Below are 19,292 nucleotides of genomic sequence, written 5' to 3'. Positions count from 1 at the left end.
ATACAAGTCTTGAATCCAAGCTTTATATATTTTTCTTATATATTTTCACTCCCTAAAATAACAAAAAAGTTATCGAATGCATTGGGATGGCATAGATAACTGGACGAGTACATGGACAATGGAATAGATATGTTTGTTCTCCACATCCTGGGTGGAGTACAGGGCTCAAGGGGCTATAAGCAGCTGGTTTGTTCCTGGCCCTGTTCTTCTCAGCACATGATGGGTTGAAGTTCTTTGGCTCAGTGCCTGTGCTCGAGCTACTCCCGACTTAAAGTGAAGCAGAGTCTTCGCCAATTTCCCTGGGGGTGCTGAACATGAGGACACCAGCACTGTGTTGCAATACACCCAGAAATCTGTTCTCTTCCTCGCTGCCTGTGTCTCTCAGTCCATCTCCCCAGGGGCAGTGAGACTGCATGCTTTAAAAATGGATCTGGATGATTTCATGACATAAAGCGTGAACTTCGTGTGCTTCTGCATATTGCTTTTGCAATGAAACAAAGCTTGCAGTAACTATTTCAAAAGAGATCTTTATCTCAGCTTACTCAACTGTAAGATTTCCAGTTTATAATGGCTGATGTCACCTCTATCACTACAGGAATGGATGTACTATGGGCACTGACAAATTACAAATTTAAAATGAAATATTTAAAAGCATATCATTTACCATACAACATACTGAAAAATGAATTGCAGGCCCTAATTAGTACTTTTATTAAAAGAAGATTTGACATGGATCTACGTTAAATCGTGATAAACATAAACGCATATGGATAAATATATTTTATATACGCTTGTTGCAATCAGTCTGGTGGCTAGAACTCAGTAGGACTAGTCTCAGGAGGAGCTTCTTCCCTCAGGCCATCAGACTCCTCAACACGGACATGTCCATCTCCCATATCTCTCAGGAGCCCATAAAGACTTGACTGAAACTCGGCACACGGCACTTTACTGTTACTCACCTGCACCTTAATATTTCACTTTCCGTTCTGTAATGTTTACACATTCTGTACTGTTACTACATGTAACATAATCACACATCATACTACTCCATGTAACATGTAAATATATTCCACATTACATCCTATGACCTTTGTTTCTTTCCTATTATTTCTATTTGCTTTTTGTTTTTTAGTTCTTAATTAATTATTTATTAATATGCACAGCCTTGAAGGAGTTTTCATTTCACTGCAAGTTGAATACTGTATATAACTAAGTACTTGACATAAAAACCTTCAATCTTGTATATGTATAGGTATAGAGTATGTACAGTATTTACACGTAGCTAACAGCAGCCCAATGCATAAAGTCAAGCAGATCAGCTTCATTCAGTTCTTCTTCAGAACAGCCAGACTGCTTCAAGCTAACAGGAAGTCTAGAGTAACTCAAATAACTACTCTACAACCGTGGTGAGCAGAAATGCATCTCAAGGTTCAAATATTCAGTTTATTTAATTCAAGATTCATTTATTTGTTACATATACAGTGATGTGAAAACCTGACCACTCTTCCTTAAACTTTGCCCTTAAAGAAACTACATTTGACAGTTAACATTATAGCCACATGTACATAATTACATGTAGTTGAAGTGGAAAATAACGTGCAATGGTGTGACATGTAGTAACGGAACAGAATGTACAAACTTTAGAGAATGGAAAATGAAAAAAAAAAACCCCAAACAAACAAAAGACCCCAAACATGCCAAACTATGAAGGGGATTGGTTACCACAGCAGAGCACCTCACTGGGTTTCACTCCGGTTAGCCAAGAACAGAAATCTGATGCTACAGTGGACACAGGTTTACCAAAATTGGAGAGTTTAAGATCACCTGGTCTTGGCTGTGTGGCAGATGGTCATTAAAACTTTTTGCTTTCTATCAACATCTGAACTTTAACAGCTCATCCACACACCTTTCTGTCTCACTGACAACCTCTTGCAATGACAACTGACAGAAATTTCTTGACACAGAAACACTACTTTTCTGCAAATAGGAAATGTGAGCAGAATGTCCTTGTGCTGTCTCAGTTGCCCAAGTTGCTATATTATACCGAACAGCAGGTGGCACCATTTCTCATTCTCTTTTGGACTCTTGCTCAGAGTGAGAACTCCTCTAACAATAAGACATCCAAAAAGCACAGCATTAAAACAACTGTGTTTAAATGAATTGATGATACTAATTTAGGATTATAAACACCCCTGGTAGATGAGTAACACACATATGGGGGTAAAATACAGTATTTTAAATGTGAATAAAAAATCCTCTCACATCATGGATTGACGCATGCTTGTTGGTTTAGCTTGAGGAGAACAGCTGTAAGCTGTGGATTTTGAATTTCCCACACAGATCAGCAAAGCTGGTTTATTCACCAGCAGCTTTCCAGAGGAATATTTTATAATAGTCATTTTATTCATTTTTTTCTTCTAGACTTCCTAGATATTTTTAATAGATTTATACAGATTGTATTTGGATCTCGAAGATCCCAAATCAAACATGAACAACAAACACAACATGATAAAACCTTGAGTCTTATAAGACCTTTATTAACATACCATGTTATTAATATCTTATATTATATAAACAGTGTGTATACATGAGGCAGAACTACATTAGAGGACATTTCAAGATGGTTAAAATTGAAGACAAACATTCACCTGCTGTGAGTAAACTCAACTTGAAGATAACCTTGGCTTCAACTCAAGCAGTCAAGAGAATGAATTACTTTAGGTTTCAATTTTTAAAAATGTATAGAGTTTATTATAAAAAAATTTTCATAACAATTAGTTAATGGGAAGAAATAATTTCAGGCTATCATGTCTTACAGTGTTGTTGAACTCATGCCAGTCTTCAGGGGCACCTATATCTAGCCCCTGAGTAAGATGATATTCCTTAGACTATTATATGCTTCTGTATAAATATATTGTTTCTTAATGTACAACGGTTCATCTTAGTCGGCTTGATAGCACATTATCTGATTAACACCAAGTAGTAAAGTGTAATACGAGCCACCAGTTAGCAGAATGAACATGGCTGGTGTTCCTTAACTGGGGTTTTGATGATAGTGGTATTTAAGACGTCAGTCCAAATCCTCCACCAGGTTCAAATGACTTGAGGTCAATGACTTTTTCTTTTAATGATTTTTGTACTCATCAAACCATTCAGCCCTTCCAGCCCTGTCACTGAGAGCACCGTCATCCTGGAAGAGAGCACTCGCATCAGGAAGGAATTTTTAACTGTACTAATTTGCAGTGACTTCCATCTTAAGGGATAAGTGGACCTTTAGGAAAATCATGCTTGTAAAATACCACAGCTTACAACAAAACCTCTGGACCTACTCAATTCGTCAGGACTGTAATGTTCACTTGGTGTACACCAGACATATCACAAATATTTTTTTCCTGTGGCTTTTGCACGAGCGATCTCGTAAATTCATTTTTCCTCTTTGTATCTATGGATTTGTGCACTGCATCCCTTCTATAATATCTCTCTCTATGTAGCTGTGGTTCTTGCTAACAGTCTGATCTCATTGCATTGACATTGTCAGCCACCTGAAAAACAGTCGCTCTTCTGCTTTTCCTTTACGTATAATGCTCAAGCATCACAAGTTTTGAATGTGTGCTTTCATTTTCAATGTTCAACCCTGTTTACTGTCTTTCTCATAGATCCGATTTATGATGTCACTGGTCCTATTGAAAGACAGCCAGCTGAGCAGACTTTGCGACTGAAGCTCCTGCTGTCAGTGCACCACAAAAATGAACAGTCTTTCAAAGTGGCTTAGCTCTTTTCCTCTTGCCATCTTGTTTCAAAACTGAGGTCACCTGGGTCTGCTCAGCACATGGTACCATGTTAAAGGCTTTAATTTTATCATGCAGTACACCTTTCTGGAAGCAGTTTGTACTTGTTATATTTCTCCGTCCATTTATTTTGATTTTTTCCTTATAGGATAATTCTGACACACTAAAGAAAACACCAAAAAAGACAAAATTCATTCAGACTTGCATATGGTACATAAACAACAACATGTTATAAAGTGCCATGCATACAGATCACAACATCTATTAAAACAATGAAGGGGAGTGCTGCCCCCTACTGGTGGCTAGGTGTTGAATTGCTGCCCTCCAGGGAAGGCAGTAGGTTGTATAGTTATCTCCTGATGGGGCAAAATAACTACCCAGAAACCACACAACCTACTACCTCATCCTGTAGGAACACCAGAAACAGCCCATGGGGCAAACTGGAGGAAGTCTGGGTGATTCGATAGTCTTTACTTTAGAAAACTTCTTAATCTCATGTGAGCATCATGACATTTATATTAGCATGGACTGCACAGTAATTATCAGAACATTACTATTTATTGAGAGTGTATATACAATTTGTTTTTTATCAGTACAGTGAAAGCATTGTCCAACACAGTACATGCAAATATATATAAATATCACTGCAACTCGTACATCTGGACATTGCTCATTCACTTCCTGAAACTAGTTAAACATTCATTCACACATCACACGAAAAAAAGTCAGATTTGCAGTCTGCAGCTGCAGGGAAAGAAATACATATAATTAGAAATATAATTAGCGTTTTGTTCTGTTCATGAAAATGGCACGCTTAAAGCTAAACATATCTGAGGAAAGATGCCAGCTGTAGCAGTACACAGCATGCCATAACCGTAGCAGTCACTTCACTTCATGACGATGATATTATAGCCACTTCAGGAAAGACAGTAAGTTGTATAGTTATCTCACAGCAAGGGTATGACCCTAAAACTATACAACCTACTACCTCACCCCAAAGGACAGTTTTAATGAGGTGCAGCGCGGTCAGCAGGCTCGGCTCAAGCTGAAAACAGGGTTGCATCGAGTGTACAGAATCACAAGAAGAACAATAACGAAATAAATATAATTTAAAAAATATATAGTTATGAACAGAAATAATAATAAAATGATAAAAAAAAATCAGGCTGAATTTTACTCACGTAAACATACGATACCTGGATCAAGCAAATCATCTTCCTGTTACGGGTTCCAGTTTGTCTCTTGGTGCATCTTTCCAGTGTGCCTCAACATTTCTAGGCTCCATCTGTAGCATGGGGGGAAAAAAAACCCAAGACTCATTAAATCCATTAGTTGATCTAGGCCCATGTTCATAAAGTTAATGAAACGCTTCTTATTGGAAGAATTGCAGTCTCTTCTGTTGCTATGTGATGCTTCGACCAATCGCAAATCCGCTTGGTCACATGACAGACTGACGGTTCACTGGTGATTCACAACAATGGAACTGCAGTGTTGTAAACTGGAAGCACATTATTATATGTTGATGTTTCTTCAAAATCAGGCAATGTTAAAAAAAAAAAAAAAATCGTGTTTAGAAATATGAAAAATTGCCTTTATTAGAATTGTGTTGCGTCCAGCGATAATTTCCACATATGAAGTCTGAATCTGGATGCACATCACGTTGGACTGGTGCACCATGAGCTGTGGCAGGAGTAAGGTCATTCTTTGTCATTGAAATTCTAGGAACAAAGAATATAATCATGCTTTCAGAAATATGTGTGAATTCTCACCGGTATTACGTTATTGAATTCGTGCCGTTGCTTGCCTCCTACACTCTGAAAACCAAGGGTGGCACAAGAAAATATCACATGCCCCAACTTGGGTTCTACACGTCAGAGTTTTGCTGCACGGGTTTGAAAAAGGAATTGTTCCTCAAAAAAGGACTAACTGCAGCAATTGTGGTAGTTCAAGCGATATTATTCGGTATATTCCAGACCGTTTGTGGTATTTATCAAAGTCATGTGTAGAAAAACACATATATATTCGAATACATTGGCATACGATTAAAGTTTAGTGCAAACAGGATGAAATTTAACAGTCCTGCAACATCACTTGTATCATGTATTCATTAAAAGCTCAGACTGTGGCTTATACCGAATGTGTGAATGATAACACCGCAGGCTTCTTTCCATGTCATCAGCGTCCGCTGAACGGCTCTGGGTGCCAACGGGAGAAATCCATGCAGTCATATGAGTAGAACTAAGGCTAAATAAGGAGCCCAAGGTTCCTATGGCCCCAGGTTAATGGGCACAAGCTTGAAACAACTATTTATACATGCTAGAAGCTCTTATTACACAAGTGTGCAGCCAGCCTGGATGAGCAGACGGTGTGGTGGTCTGAGACAGACGCCATGACCTCCCGATCACCTCTGCAGTTGATACAGCACATTTAATGTAACTAATGACTCTAACATACCTAAACAGAGACACACTGTTACGCATAAGCTCTAGTACACAGGAAGCAGGAACCGACTAAGCATACATGAAAATGTAAATGTAATCCTATCATTATTTTAAAGGTGATTAGATGGTAAATGGATGACGTTATATATATACAGTCGGCTCCAGAATTATTGGCACCCTTGCCTTAGGTGGGGGAAAAAATTAAGGAAATTTGTGGTTAATTATTTTAATCTAACAAAAGTTTATCAATTTAAGAAAAAACATTGCACCTATAAATATATATATATTTACACATTTACAAAACGATGTCTCTTGGCACAACTACATTATCGGGACTGCTCAATGACAAAAAACTTACAGAGTTTACATTTTTTTTAAGGTCATTTGAGTGTTTATAGTCTCTTCACTGGTCATCTGCGACTTCCTGTCACACTGGGGTATAAATATGAGACGACACAGAAGCCTGAATTCCTAAGTTGTTCGTCAACAGGGGAAAGGGTCAACAATGCACAAACAGAACGAGGAAAGTGTGCTGGCCTTCATGGATCTGGCGAAGGCTATAAAATCGCTACACGCCATTAAATGCTCAGAGGCATAATTAAGATAATTAAGAACTTTAAAATGACCTGAGCTGTAATGATCTACCCAGAAGAGTTTACAGACCTATTTTGCCTCAAGTACTGTGAGAATGAGGAAGTATCATGGCTTGAGATTTGCAAAGATTTGCTTTAAAATATTTTTCTAATTCAGCCCAGAAATGCCTAAATGATCAGAGAATCATGGTTTTGAGGTGGTCTTCCCTGTCCCCTGGTCTAAATCCCACTGAAAGAGCTTTCACAAGAGATGACCTAACACTAAAACTTCCTTGCTCCAATTTTACCAAGTAAACCATTATGTTAGAAATACTGCTGTGTTTTTTCAGGGAGGTTGCACAAAGAACAACACGCAGGGTTGCCAATACCTGTGACACCTGTTTTGTTAAAAATGTAAATTTTATGATTTTTTTTGGAATATGTTTACTTCAACGAATTTTAATCTCATTTCCGTATCTCATTTTTCAGTGTGAGATTAAGCGAAGTAACTACGAAAGACTGCAAAAGTTTCCCATAAACCTTTTTTATTTTAACCCATCTTGTTTACTTGCTGAAAGTACAGATGACCTCATGTTTCAGTGTCATACCATTTGACCATTGGGTGGGACCCACCAAACGAGCTAGGGGCAGGAGTGAATGTCCAGAAATGAAATGATAGGCAGGAATTTAGGTTTGTGTTTTTTTTTTTAGACCACAACACTCCTACATGCAATCTGTCAGCTCAGTAATTCAAAGCACGGAGAATCAAGAAGGATAAAGGTCACTTATTAAACTTCAAATCAAAAAGTAGAAAAAAATGAGAAATCCTACAAAAGGGGAATTACTTTTCATGCTATGGTGTCCTTTCCCTTTGATATGTTTGATATAGCTTTTCAGGCAACTGTTCAAATTTACATCCTAAACGCAAAATGAATTGATTTGTTTCTTGTTTTCACTAATCAGAAAAACATTTTTTTAAATAATTTATAGCTGAACTGAACCAATACTGCATTTGAATATGAACAGAAAGAGCTGGGAGAAATCAGAGCCTACTCCTCAGCATACTTCACATGGAGACAAAGCTCGCCTGGGTTACATGGATAATATGACGTTTGAGCGTGCGGAGGCTTCACTCGCTGTGTCTTCACATGGCGGCTTGGTGAATCCACAGACGAACACTCTACCTGGCAAAGTCTGACAAACTTGCCTAGCCTGACAAAAAGTCTGAGAGCATTCAAGCTTGTAAATTCACACTAGTTGGATTGACGCATCCCTTGCAGATGTTTTTTTCACATTAAACATCCTGAGGTCATATCTGTGGGCTTGTATAGCTGACCTTTGTTGTTCATTTTTATTTCACCTGTACTACCTTTAATCTTTTGTCTGAAATGAACCTGAATCTTATTCTTAGATCAGCAAAAGTCAGATGGAATTCCAAAAGCTCACATACTGACAAGTAGGACAATATGCTTAATGTAAGCAAGAGTGCACAATTAAACCACAAGCAACAGAGGCAAACATTTAGTGTGGAGACAGATACAGGTGATAAAGGTGCTTGGAGCCACCAGCAATGAAAGCTCTGGATGAGACTTCCCCAACAAAGTCACAAACCTTCAGTAGCGGAAAGAATATGCTAGCACAATATGGACAGTCTAGAGCCAATGTACAGACAGTATTTTATATATATATATATATATATATATATATATATATATATATATATATATATAACGTCATAAAGTTAACGTACAAGACAAAATTGGGCTTGTTGCCACAATGATCTATCATGAGTTACAGCCCATTGTTCCCTGCAGTCAAAATTTCCGTGGCTGGATGTGAACATCCAAACCGTTTTTCTGCTTTCACTTGCCAAATTCAGATATCATTTCTATAGTTAACATTCTGTAACATAATATAAAAATGCACCTCAGTGACAGGTCAAAAATAAAGTTATTAGGCGTCTCTGACTCAGTCTCCTCCATTCACACAGGAGACCAGCTGCATCCTGTTTTGAGTTAAGACTTGCCAACACGCAAAGACCAAATTCTAATTTCTATAAGTTTAGCCATGAATTTCTTTATTTTAATCCATGATGTGCTCTTGTTTGAATGTAAAATGTTTGGCTACATAAGGCCATGCACATCTGTATGTATGACTGAATGACAGAATACTACTAAGCCTTTTGGATGCTTTTTAAAAAGAAAAATTAGTAAAAATGTACTGTCCAATTCTGAATGGACTAGCAGAGCTAAAGAGTGCTGAAGCAGCAATGGGCATGCTGTGATGCAGACGAGCTACAGTGACTGACTGAGATGATCTGTCAGGCTGACACATTCTCAAACCACATGCCTTAACTCTGCCCCTCTGCCATTGGAAGACAGAAATGCATCTGTTGCTAGGCTATTAATAGAGCACTATTCAAATACTTTTGACTGTTTAAAGCTCCGAAGCAAAAGCAGAGGACTGGGATTATTTCTAGCTTAACCAGGACTGCTCTTCTCCACTGAGCAAATAAATACAACCTACAGAAAGATTATATTAGGGGAAAAAACAAACACAGAACTTTACTAAAGCATAGCGAGCTTACCGAATCCTGTTTTGCATTTAACGTTTGCTTGGACAGTTTTCCCCCCTATATATTCAGATGCATCACGCTGTGATGTCCCATGCCATGCAGAGATGCCATCTGCTCCTCGGAACTCTACCCGGGCGCAGGCTCATGGCAGAAGGACACTCTAGAGGTCCTGTGAGCTCGCTTCGGTAGTATAGGAGGTGGTGTGGAAATGTGTGTGTAGTGGGCACTTATGTAATGCGGCTTATAATTCATAAACACAATATGGATGGTTAAATGTGCCAAGCGGAAGTAGGCTGCAGCCCAAAGAAAACAATGTGGAGAAATGAGCTAGAAGTTGTTATTCTTTAAGTGGTTCAATCTGACACTTTTGGTTGCTAATGGTCCAACACTGAAAAAGAGTGTCCAGTACAACATTAGGTTTAAAAAACAAAGAAAAAAACTAGCTACAATATGAAGTAGAATGTGTATATTCGTCCTTGAAAATATCTCCATGCTCTATACATCTTTATATGGATTTCTCTAGAGGAATGACCAGATATTAGAGGTGTGTTTAAGATGTTTCCACCATCTGGCTGAGTAACCGAATGCCTGGCATGCGCTGAATTCCAGAGGAGATATCATACGGCAGTGATGGGCTAGCAGAGCCACAGCCTCGGTGCCTTATGCACAAGCAGGTTGTATTTCTAGCCAAGCATCTGGGGGCAGGGGAAAGGGGGGACAAAGGGCAGGGTAGACAAGGAGTGAGGGTTTCAGAAGTACCACATACCCTTGCCAGTACTTCGGCACAAGTGGAAAACAACGGTTTATGGCGTTGATCCAAGGTCAAGGCGCGAGGGGGGGTGGAGCCAAAAAGAGTCCAGGACACTGCGAAGCTGCTTGTTCATATGCGAGTCAGACAACTAAAATGAAGCTGGCTTAATAGAAAAATGCTAATTTAACACCTTGCTTATAAATCTATCTTGCCTGCCCTGTGTCTAGTCCTTCGTCTCCCAAACGGCACCGCTCTTACATTCGTCTGTACGACGCTGGCTAATGTTCACAATGTTCACTGAGACTCTCCAGAAGGTCGTTCGTTTTTCCAACGCTTTAGGCATAGAAATGGACGAGAGAGAGGAAGGAATCTGTTTATATTCTTTTAAACATTGACAGTATGTATTGTAGTTGGGGGTTAAGTGAGTATTCCTTTTACGAAAAAAAAAAGCCTACCATATATAAAAGCAGGGTTTTTTTAATTTCTATTTAAAAAACAATCAACCATTGTGTAATGGAGAATATGTTTAAGCAGATACAGTCTGTCAGGGTGAATACAACAGACTAAAACAAAAACATAACGAAATATAGTACATACTGTAAGAAACTATGAGAAAAAGAAAGCTTGAATTTTTTTCCCATATATTCAATCTAATTCAAAAATAAGCTTAGATTTAATTTTTCTTCTTTTGGCTTTTTAACGAATAAAAGTAACATAAATTTAACGTTCCTGAAAAATGATCTTTAATCATCTGCCATCTTTTCATCCCATTATTTATATATATATAGTCAAAAGGAGTATTGAATTGGTTGTAAAAAGCCACAAGCAGAAAAAGTATTCAACACATCTGAAAGGAGCAAATACCACTTTCCCCCTCCATCTTTCTGTTTGTTTCATACGAAGCTGTGTTTAAAACTTGCTATGCACCAAATGTCCATGAAAGCAGGCTGAAAATTGTATTTTCGTTTCTGTCAAGTACAAAAAACGATCGCAGTTTGTTGATTTCGCCGCCCAATCAGTGTATGATTCTTCGGTTCGTTACCTGGTTTAGTAGCGAAATCTAAAACTAAAGTGGGCTGAATTGCCCCCAAAGCTTAAAACTCTAATGGAAAACTCAGTGTATGTGTGTGTGAGGAAATAAATAACATCATATTTTACCTTAGTATTTAAAATCCTCTTAAATATGGCTTTATAAAAATAAAGACCAAACATTTCTTTTGGTAAACATTCAGATGTTTTTTAACTGTTCTTTTTATACAGAAAAAAAAAAATATTGGTTGTTTATTTTGAAGCAAAGTAGCACTCACATGCCACTCACCTGCGCAGAAAGCCTTGTGGATGTAGGACAGGATCAAGCTTCAGACACACCTGAAAACAGCAAAACATAAAGTCTCACTTAGTCTCAGTCACTGCTTGTGGTTTCAAAGAAAAAATTATTATACGCACTCTAATATACTATACATCAGATAAAGTCAGTGACACGATTTTAAATATTTTACTTTTGTTATTGTCCTTGATTTATACTGGATTGAAGACACCTACATTTAGGCAATCGGCAATTACTGTGGAACTGAAACCAACCCATTAGTCCGAAAATTCATTTTAGTCTAATATCATTCCCTCAAAACAAATCACGTGTGTTTACTTTGATTTCTGGTTATTCTAACACACATCTGCCTACACACACACACACACACACACACACACAAATAAATCTGAAATCAAACCCTCTGCGATTAAACATGTAAACTTTGCATGGGACCTGGACTTCAAAACAGATTTCGTTGAATATATTATGCAAAATGTGTGAAACTGACCTAGCACCGGATTCAGGCGCACGTGCTGTTTTTAGGGCTGAAGTGTTAGAAATAATACGATTTACATTATTCACGTAGAGTTTGGAAAAAAGAGCGAGCACGTGACACAGAATGAGTGTGATACTTAGAGAAAACGAGGAATACGCTGATCCGATATTGTGCAGTCAACACGCAGTTAATAGAGTAATCATTTTTGTTTGGCGTCAAATGAGGTTCCCCCGAAATTGATAATATCGGCCGCTTTATGGCGTGCTCTTAAATATAAATAATAAGCATTATCAGAGACATTTATAGTATTTTTCGGGAGTACGGCTTTGCGAATCAAATAGATTGTATTTTTTTTAAATAAATGTCATATATCTTTAAGGAAAATGTTTTTATTAAAATAAATAAATAGCTTGGGTGTCCTCGTGCAAAAGATTCTGCGTGCGTTCGCAATCGATACGACAATATGTGCCTCATCAGCGAAAAATTCATGCAAACTTAAACTGAGGTGATGCAAAGTATAAAAGCTCAAAGTGACGTTTGTACTTCGGTAAAATGAAATCAAAATGGCGGAGCTGGTTTTCACTGAGGCTCTAGCCTTGTCTCCTCAGGAATAAGAGTGTATTCCTGCAGTTTGCTTAGCATCCGGGATAAACGTGGGTAATGGCATGTTTAGAGCTTTATAAATAAACCGTCCTAAAATGATGTGTGTGTGTGTGTGTGTGTGTGACTTTATTGGTGACATGGCACAAATCAGGAATAAAATCTCTAAGTCAAGTTTTAGGGTCGCTTCCCCCCTCTCTCTCTCTCACACTCACACACACACACACACACACACACAGACTCACTCATACACACACACCTCAAATATTTACCAAGATAAAGAGACTGATGGGATGTAATCAAAATAATTCCCTCTGTTTCCGCTTTGGCTATCAATAAAATGTCTCTTCCTAAGTACATTCCAGTAGGAAATGAAAGTACTGAAGAGCAAAGATCCACACTCTGAGCCATGCTCATGCATTTTGTGTAGACAGCATTTTGTGTGGAAGTAAATAACATGATATATTTATGTATATTTCACACGTACAATTAATTAGGATCAAATTCCTAAAATTGCGTCTCCGGCATTATACGTATAAAACAATTACAAACACGCACAAATTGAAAAATTCTGAAATGTAATTTTCAAAATGTAAAAAAAAAAAAAATTAAATTATAAATTTGTTTATAAAATAATATTATTGTACAAGGTTATGGTTGCTAGGTGTTAGTAAGTAGTAGGAGTTGCATTTATGTTAGACGGCAGACTAATTCAGAATTCTCCTGAAGAAAATATTTGTGGGGAGCAGAATCCATTTTAAATCAATTACGCCGCCATTTTGGAAAATAATCCTGCAAAAGTCACTAGTGTGCAGAATTTTTAAAGGCCTCAACAACATCTGAATATTGACTAATCTGAATAATGCACAATGTTAGCATAAAGACTAAACAGAACTTTGTCTCGCGCATAAAATGTCGGATAAAAATTGAGAAAATAAAGGGAAAAAGAGAACATTAACAAACTCTCATTAGCTCACATGCCTAAATTATTCCTAAATTATTCCTGAGTATTTTGATAGAATTCTAAATACCACGGCAGCAATAATGATCATTTTAATGTTCGTATTGTGTACACCTGTCATACTAAGAAGAGAAACTAAAACACCACCAGACCTGTCGAAAATTCGTTAAAATTATAAAGCCACCGAAAAACAGAAGAGAAAAATTCAGGCAGCGCACACACACACACACACACACACATTCACACACACACGCGCGTATAAACTAATCACAAACAAAAAATCTCAACGGAACTTACAGAAATCTAACCCTCAAGCCTCTAAAAGTGTTTCGGATACTCGGGTTCGAATTCCTACAGGCCTCTTTTCCTTCTCAGAAAGGTTTTTTTTTCTCCCGTAATATCTTCTTCATTGTGGAGGGAGAAAGAGATGATAGAGGAACTCCGAATCTGAGAAGGGAGCTCTAGCTAAGTGTTTCCCCGTTCTGTGCTCTCTCCACAGCAGCCTAGAGATCCAGGCTACCCCCGTGCTCTGCATTGTGCCTTGGCCCGGGCCTGGAGCTGTTCGGCTCGGTTAAAGCGGCCTCGGCAACAATAGGAGGCCACGCGGGTGTCTGGGAGGCGTGTATGAAGCCCGTCTGTAGACTAGAGCCTCGTCCGAATGAATGGAGTATGTTAGAAAACACACAATTAGCATGTCCGCTGAATGCAAATCAGCATGCAGTGCCTGCCTTCGCCTTGGCTGGGCCTGGGGAACATTTAACAGGCTGGAAAAGGTCCTCCCCTCCTCCTCCTTCCGTTTTTCTTCTTTCCTCCTTTCCCTCCCCTCTTGGCGTTTCTCAGATGTGCCTTTCTCTCTTCCCTCTTGGGCTTCTGAACCATCAGCACGACCAGCTTCTGGAAGTACACTACTCCCTCCAAGCATGTGTTCCAGAGAGGGATTTTAGTTCTGGGAGAGATTGTGCATGAAGAATCCGCCACAGAAAGGGGAGCCACGTTCCCCTCCGCACTCCCTCTCACGTGTCTGTGTAACATTTTCACAGTGAAAAAAAAAAAAAAAAATCTGTGCTCTGCTTTTGGTCCGGTGGCCCGAATTTTTTTCTCTTTTGGTTCAGTCTTTTGTGAGCAATTGGCATCTGTCCCAGACACAGCTCCCGTACACCACTACCCCTGTCAGAACTGAGAAAGAGAGACAGAGAGGGAGGGAAAATAAATGAAAGAATGAGACAGAGGAAGTTGGCACTGAGGCAGGACCAAAATGTGTACCTGGCAAAGCAACACGGGCCTCATGGAGCCCAGCCTTGTACGTAAAAATCGTGGAAGACTAGATACAGACCTACCTACTGTATAGATCTCTATGTCCAAAGAGATCCCATGTTCCAAAGCCCTCTCACAAAAAAAAAAGAAAAAAAAAAAAAAAAAAGCTACAACTGATATTCATCTCGAGGCTTAAAACGAAGAACTCAAACCAAAACAAAAATAATCTCCAGTGTCGAAAACTGGTGCATGAAACCTCAAGCAATGCGCTGGAGAGTGTGACTTGTTGGCAGGGTTTGGTTCGGCTGCAGTGCAGCGGCTGTAGACAGAGGGTTAAATCCTATTAGGAGAGCAGAAGCCCTCCCTTTCTGGCTAGGCCCGCTGGTGGGGAGGCCCTTGCAGCAGAAAAAGCAGCCGAAAGGTTTTTTTTTTTCTGCCTCCTTTTTCCTTCCCTTTCCCTTCTTCCCTGCCACGCTTTTTCAGCTTAGCTCCAGCAATCTCCCCCATGTCTTAAAGAGAGAAGTGAGAGGAGGAAATGAAGGGAGCATAGGAAAGAGAGCCAGAGAGAGAAAGAGTGGACGGAAGAGTAAGAGAGAGAGAGAGAGAGAGAGAGAGAGAGAGAGAGAAAGAGAGCTGACTAATGTTGAAATATGAGACTCAGTGGGGTGAGCCTCTTTCTCATCATACGCCCCACATGGTCTTGCACTTGAGAGGGAGGGAGAGAGTGAGAGAGAGAGAGAGAGAGAGAGAGAGAGTGGGAGGGAAAAAAGCAGCAAATCCAGGGTGGTAGGAGTAAAAGAGATAGAGAAAGCGGGAGAGAGGGAGGGAGTGAGTGTGACATACAATCCACTCCTCCCCCAGTGTACAGACCTTGCATGCACTCACGCACCATTCTGGATTTCTGAGATCGCATAATCCCGACGAGATTAAAATATATATATATTTATATTCAAGAAAATGAAGTCTCCCATCATGCCTCCGATGAAACGCTGTCACGAAATCTAGTCAGACTATTTTCGCGAACTCTCGACTCTCCTTTGAGACCGTCGGAAAAGTACCTTGAATGTCCTGGGAATTGGCAAAAATTGAACTGGAGACAGAAAAGCTAGTCTCCGCCCCCCGCTACACTGATTTCCTCATATGCCCTCCCTCACAATATTTTTCTTTCTTGTTTAGTCCCCTATGCCTCCATCCATCTACCCCACCTACTCAAATCCCACCCTGCTCCAATCATAGAGAAAATGGGCCAAGAAAATGTAAAAAAAAAAAAAAGAAAGAAAAAAGAAAAAAGAAAAAGCACTAGAACCACACCTTAGGAGAGCACAGAGGAACAGCCTTGCTTATTTTTGCTTTATCGGCATATTTTTTTCCACATTTCATCTTTTTCAGTTGTGCTTCAATGCAATTATTTCTGGGTCTTTCTGCCCCTCCCTCTTTCACCATAACTTCCAATTACCATTTTTCATTAGAGATACATTACTGTAATGGTATTGTTAAAAAAAAAATAATAAAATGAATCAATTTTTTAAAAAAAGGAAGGAAAAAAAAAAAACTAAACTTCCTGCCTCTTTATTTTCCTGTCTCACACCAAAACCTGGGCTGGACTTGGGCTGGTGCTTGAAGTTTTCCCCCCTCCCATCTTACTAGCTCTCGCTCTCTTGAGGAAAGACAGTGAACGGTAAAACACTTGATCTGCGTTTTAACGGATTAAACTGATATGTCGTTTCACATGCTTTTTTTTTCCGTGATCGAGATCTTGTGAGCCAGAATCGGATAGAGACTAATGAAAAGGTGGGGGAAACCTTTGCTCTCTTTCCCGAAGTAGATTGCTGCCTGTTTAGATGCATTCTAACATGGCTGCTGCTTTTATTTTATGTGGTACAGTTTAAGACCTGGCTCACCCTTTGCCTTTTTGACTGACTTTGTTTCAAAGGGCTGCTTCGTGTCTGTCCACAGACACACACACACACATACACACACACACACACACACACACACAGACTCCCAATTCAACACTGCCACATACTCGAAAGGCAGTGTCTGAGGAGCTGATTTCGCCTGTGCCGCACAACAGAACAGATCGAGCGAGCAGGTTCGAGCTTTCTGCGGATATCCGTGCGTTCTAGAGCGCGGGAACCGCAATGTTCTATACCGACTTGTGTTTCAGACCGAAGAAGAAATTCAGCCTCTTAAGGGGTACTTCCCTACGTCACATCTCGCCACAGCCTCGGACCAATCCGCAGCCTTATTTCTAGGGGGCAGATAAAACATACATAGCTATATTTAATTGGATATTTTAACTACATACAAAGAGGATTGCATAAGAGTCACCGAAAGACATGCTTGCAGACCATGTGTCTGTAACTAAGCTTAAGTTTCAACATTGTCTGACACATCTATAAACAATTGCATTAACTGTGTCGACCTACCAAAAATACCAGTGTACCACAGTTAGGGGTATCATGAAGACGAGCAAAATGAGGTGCAGAAGAGTTGATACACTTCATCCGTGGTAAAGTTTATAAAATATCCTTTTCAGAGGCAGTATGGCTAAGAAACCTAATAAAAAACAATACAAATACGCTTACATCAACTATGTGTTAGTCTACTACATGCTACTCTATTGACTGTAGTACAACAAGCTGCAGTGGACAAGGACTGCATGCACTGACTCATAACCCATCCACTCTCCCACACTCAGGCAATATATAACACAAGATGGCTGCTATGCCATGCTTTAGACACTTGGCTACATTTAGGGCCTTTAAAATAAAAACAGTAACAATTTTCTTTAAAATTCAATCGAATAAAGTTGAATCTGAAACTGTTTGGGTGGTATTGTTTTTCTATATTCTCAAATTATTATGGTATATCTCTGTCACACACACACACAAACTTTTTTCAATCCAATTGTCACATCATTGCTCCTTTAGCTGCTCTCATGACAGACCCCCACCCATTGCTTTTGAAGTAGTCCGACCTTTGACCCTTACATGTGCCTAAAGGACCTCTCTATTACTAACCGCTGGTTGAGAATGAAAGGTCATGACCTCCAGAGCAAAAGTGTGACTCAGGGGGCCGTTCAGTGCCCATTGAAACTTTGTGGTGCTCGTTTGATTTGACAAGGTAAAGACTGCGTGCACATTAAGTGTCTCTAACAAGAGGGTCAGCCCCTAAGGGACGACCTTTGGGACCCCAGACGGCACTTCTTATTAACTAGCATTGACCTAAGACCCCTGGAATCAACCAAGCGTGACCAGGTTCTCACACGCTCCCGCCCACACGCACACAGACACGCTTGCGCTTCGCGCTCACCATCTCCACCACAAACACACCACATGCGCGCTGCCACTGATTTCATGCTAATTATATCTTTCAAATATTTTTAATCAGCCATTCTTTTTGTATTCTAAAAAAATATTTTAGAAAATAACAGAAAACACTAGTTTCAAAAAATAATATACCACACTTGGGTTATTTAAGGGCAGTATATTTAGCAAAATTACATTTAGTAATTTGTAATTTGTGTAAAAATCTTAATTTAACTCTCTATATATTTAATAGAAAAAATAAATCCTACATAATGCTGCATCTTATCATTGACTTTACCTCTATAAATCTGATATATTTCCAGGGGCATCATATGAAACCAAACAGACAGATTAAATATATTTATATATTTAAAATGACAAATAAAGCCATATTTTAATACGACTCTTTATTTATTAAAATGGTCGAATTAAGTGTCTAGTATGTTCCTGCACACAAAACGTGAAACAAAACTGTTTTTAAATTACAACAATTAATATAATACACATATATATATACCACATATATGGCTATATGTATATCACTGTATATACATTAGTATATCATTTTTCAAGAAAAAGAGTGAACACTCACTAAGAGTGTAATCATCTACACACTAATAATTAAACTAAATTATTATTTCATACCTTTATCACTTAATTTAAATAAATTGTTGAATCAGTTTGTTCCATTAAATGCCATAGTTATAAATTTTGGTACAGAAATGGCTTTTTTTCTTCTTCAAATTCTCCTTCTTTAAATAAAATCCTTACATGCAATTTTATAACATTCTACAAAACATGGAGCAAAGAGCTGTGATTTAAAAAAATGATAAATGAATTGAATATACACTATAATGCAAACAGATTGTGGTGCAGCACCCTAAAATGTCATACATATGAATGCAAGTGTATCATTGACATTTTTTCCTCCTTTAACTATTTTTGTAATTATTTCTAATGTTTCTTAAGTGCTTAAATTATTTACAGGTAAAAAAAAATAATCTACTACTCACATGATAACCGATATTTTAATAACAAAACTGCCAAATATTCACTTTCGAATGTTTCTTAATGCTCAGTATTAAAATAATTATTTTCCTAATAAAAAGGACACTTTAAAATAGCAGAGTGTAAAATATTTAATCTGAGCAACACATACATCAATAAATATGAGGAATTCATTTTTAAATCTTGTGAATTATTCTTCTACATTAAAAAGTTTAATTCCAGGATA

General features: G+C 38.6%; 1 long non-coding RNA gene across 1 annotated transcript; it reads right to left on the bottom strand.

The window, feature by feature from the left end:
• Nucleotides 1–2,506: 2,506 nt before the first annotated feature.
• On the bottom strand, nt 2,507–15,777 carry LOC131365205 (uncharacterized). The gene is made up of 5 exons (XR_009206567.1): nt 14,831–15,777; nt 13,791–14,669; nt 11,446–11,495; nt 4,985–5,073; nt 2,507–4,532 (listed from the first exon to the last, which is right to left on the bottom strand). It is a non-coding gene; the product is annotated as an uncharacterized LOC131365205 (long non-coding RNA).
• Between the last annotated feature and the right edge of the window lie 3,515 nt (nt 15,778–19,292).

This window comes from Hemibagrus wyckioides, linkage group LG14 (assembly GCF_019097595.1).
Source record: "Hemibagrus wyckioides isolate EC202008001 linkage group LG14, SWU_Hwy_1.0, whole genome shotgun sequence".
NCBI classification, from domain to species: domain Eukaryota; kingdom Metazoa; phylum Chordata; class Actinopteri; order Siluriformes; family Bagridae; genus Hemibagrus; species Hemibagrus wyckioides.
This window is presented reverse-complemented; position numbering and strand designations above follow the sequence as displayed.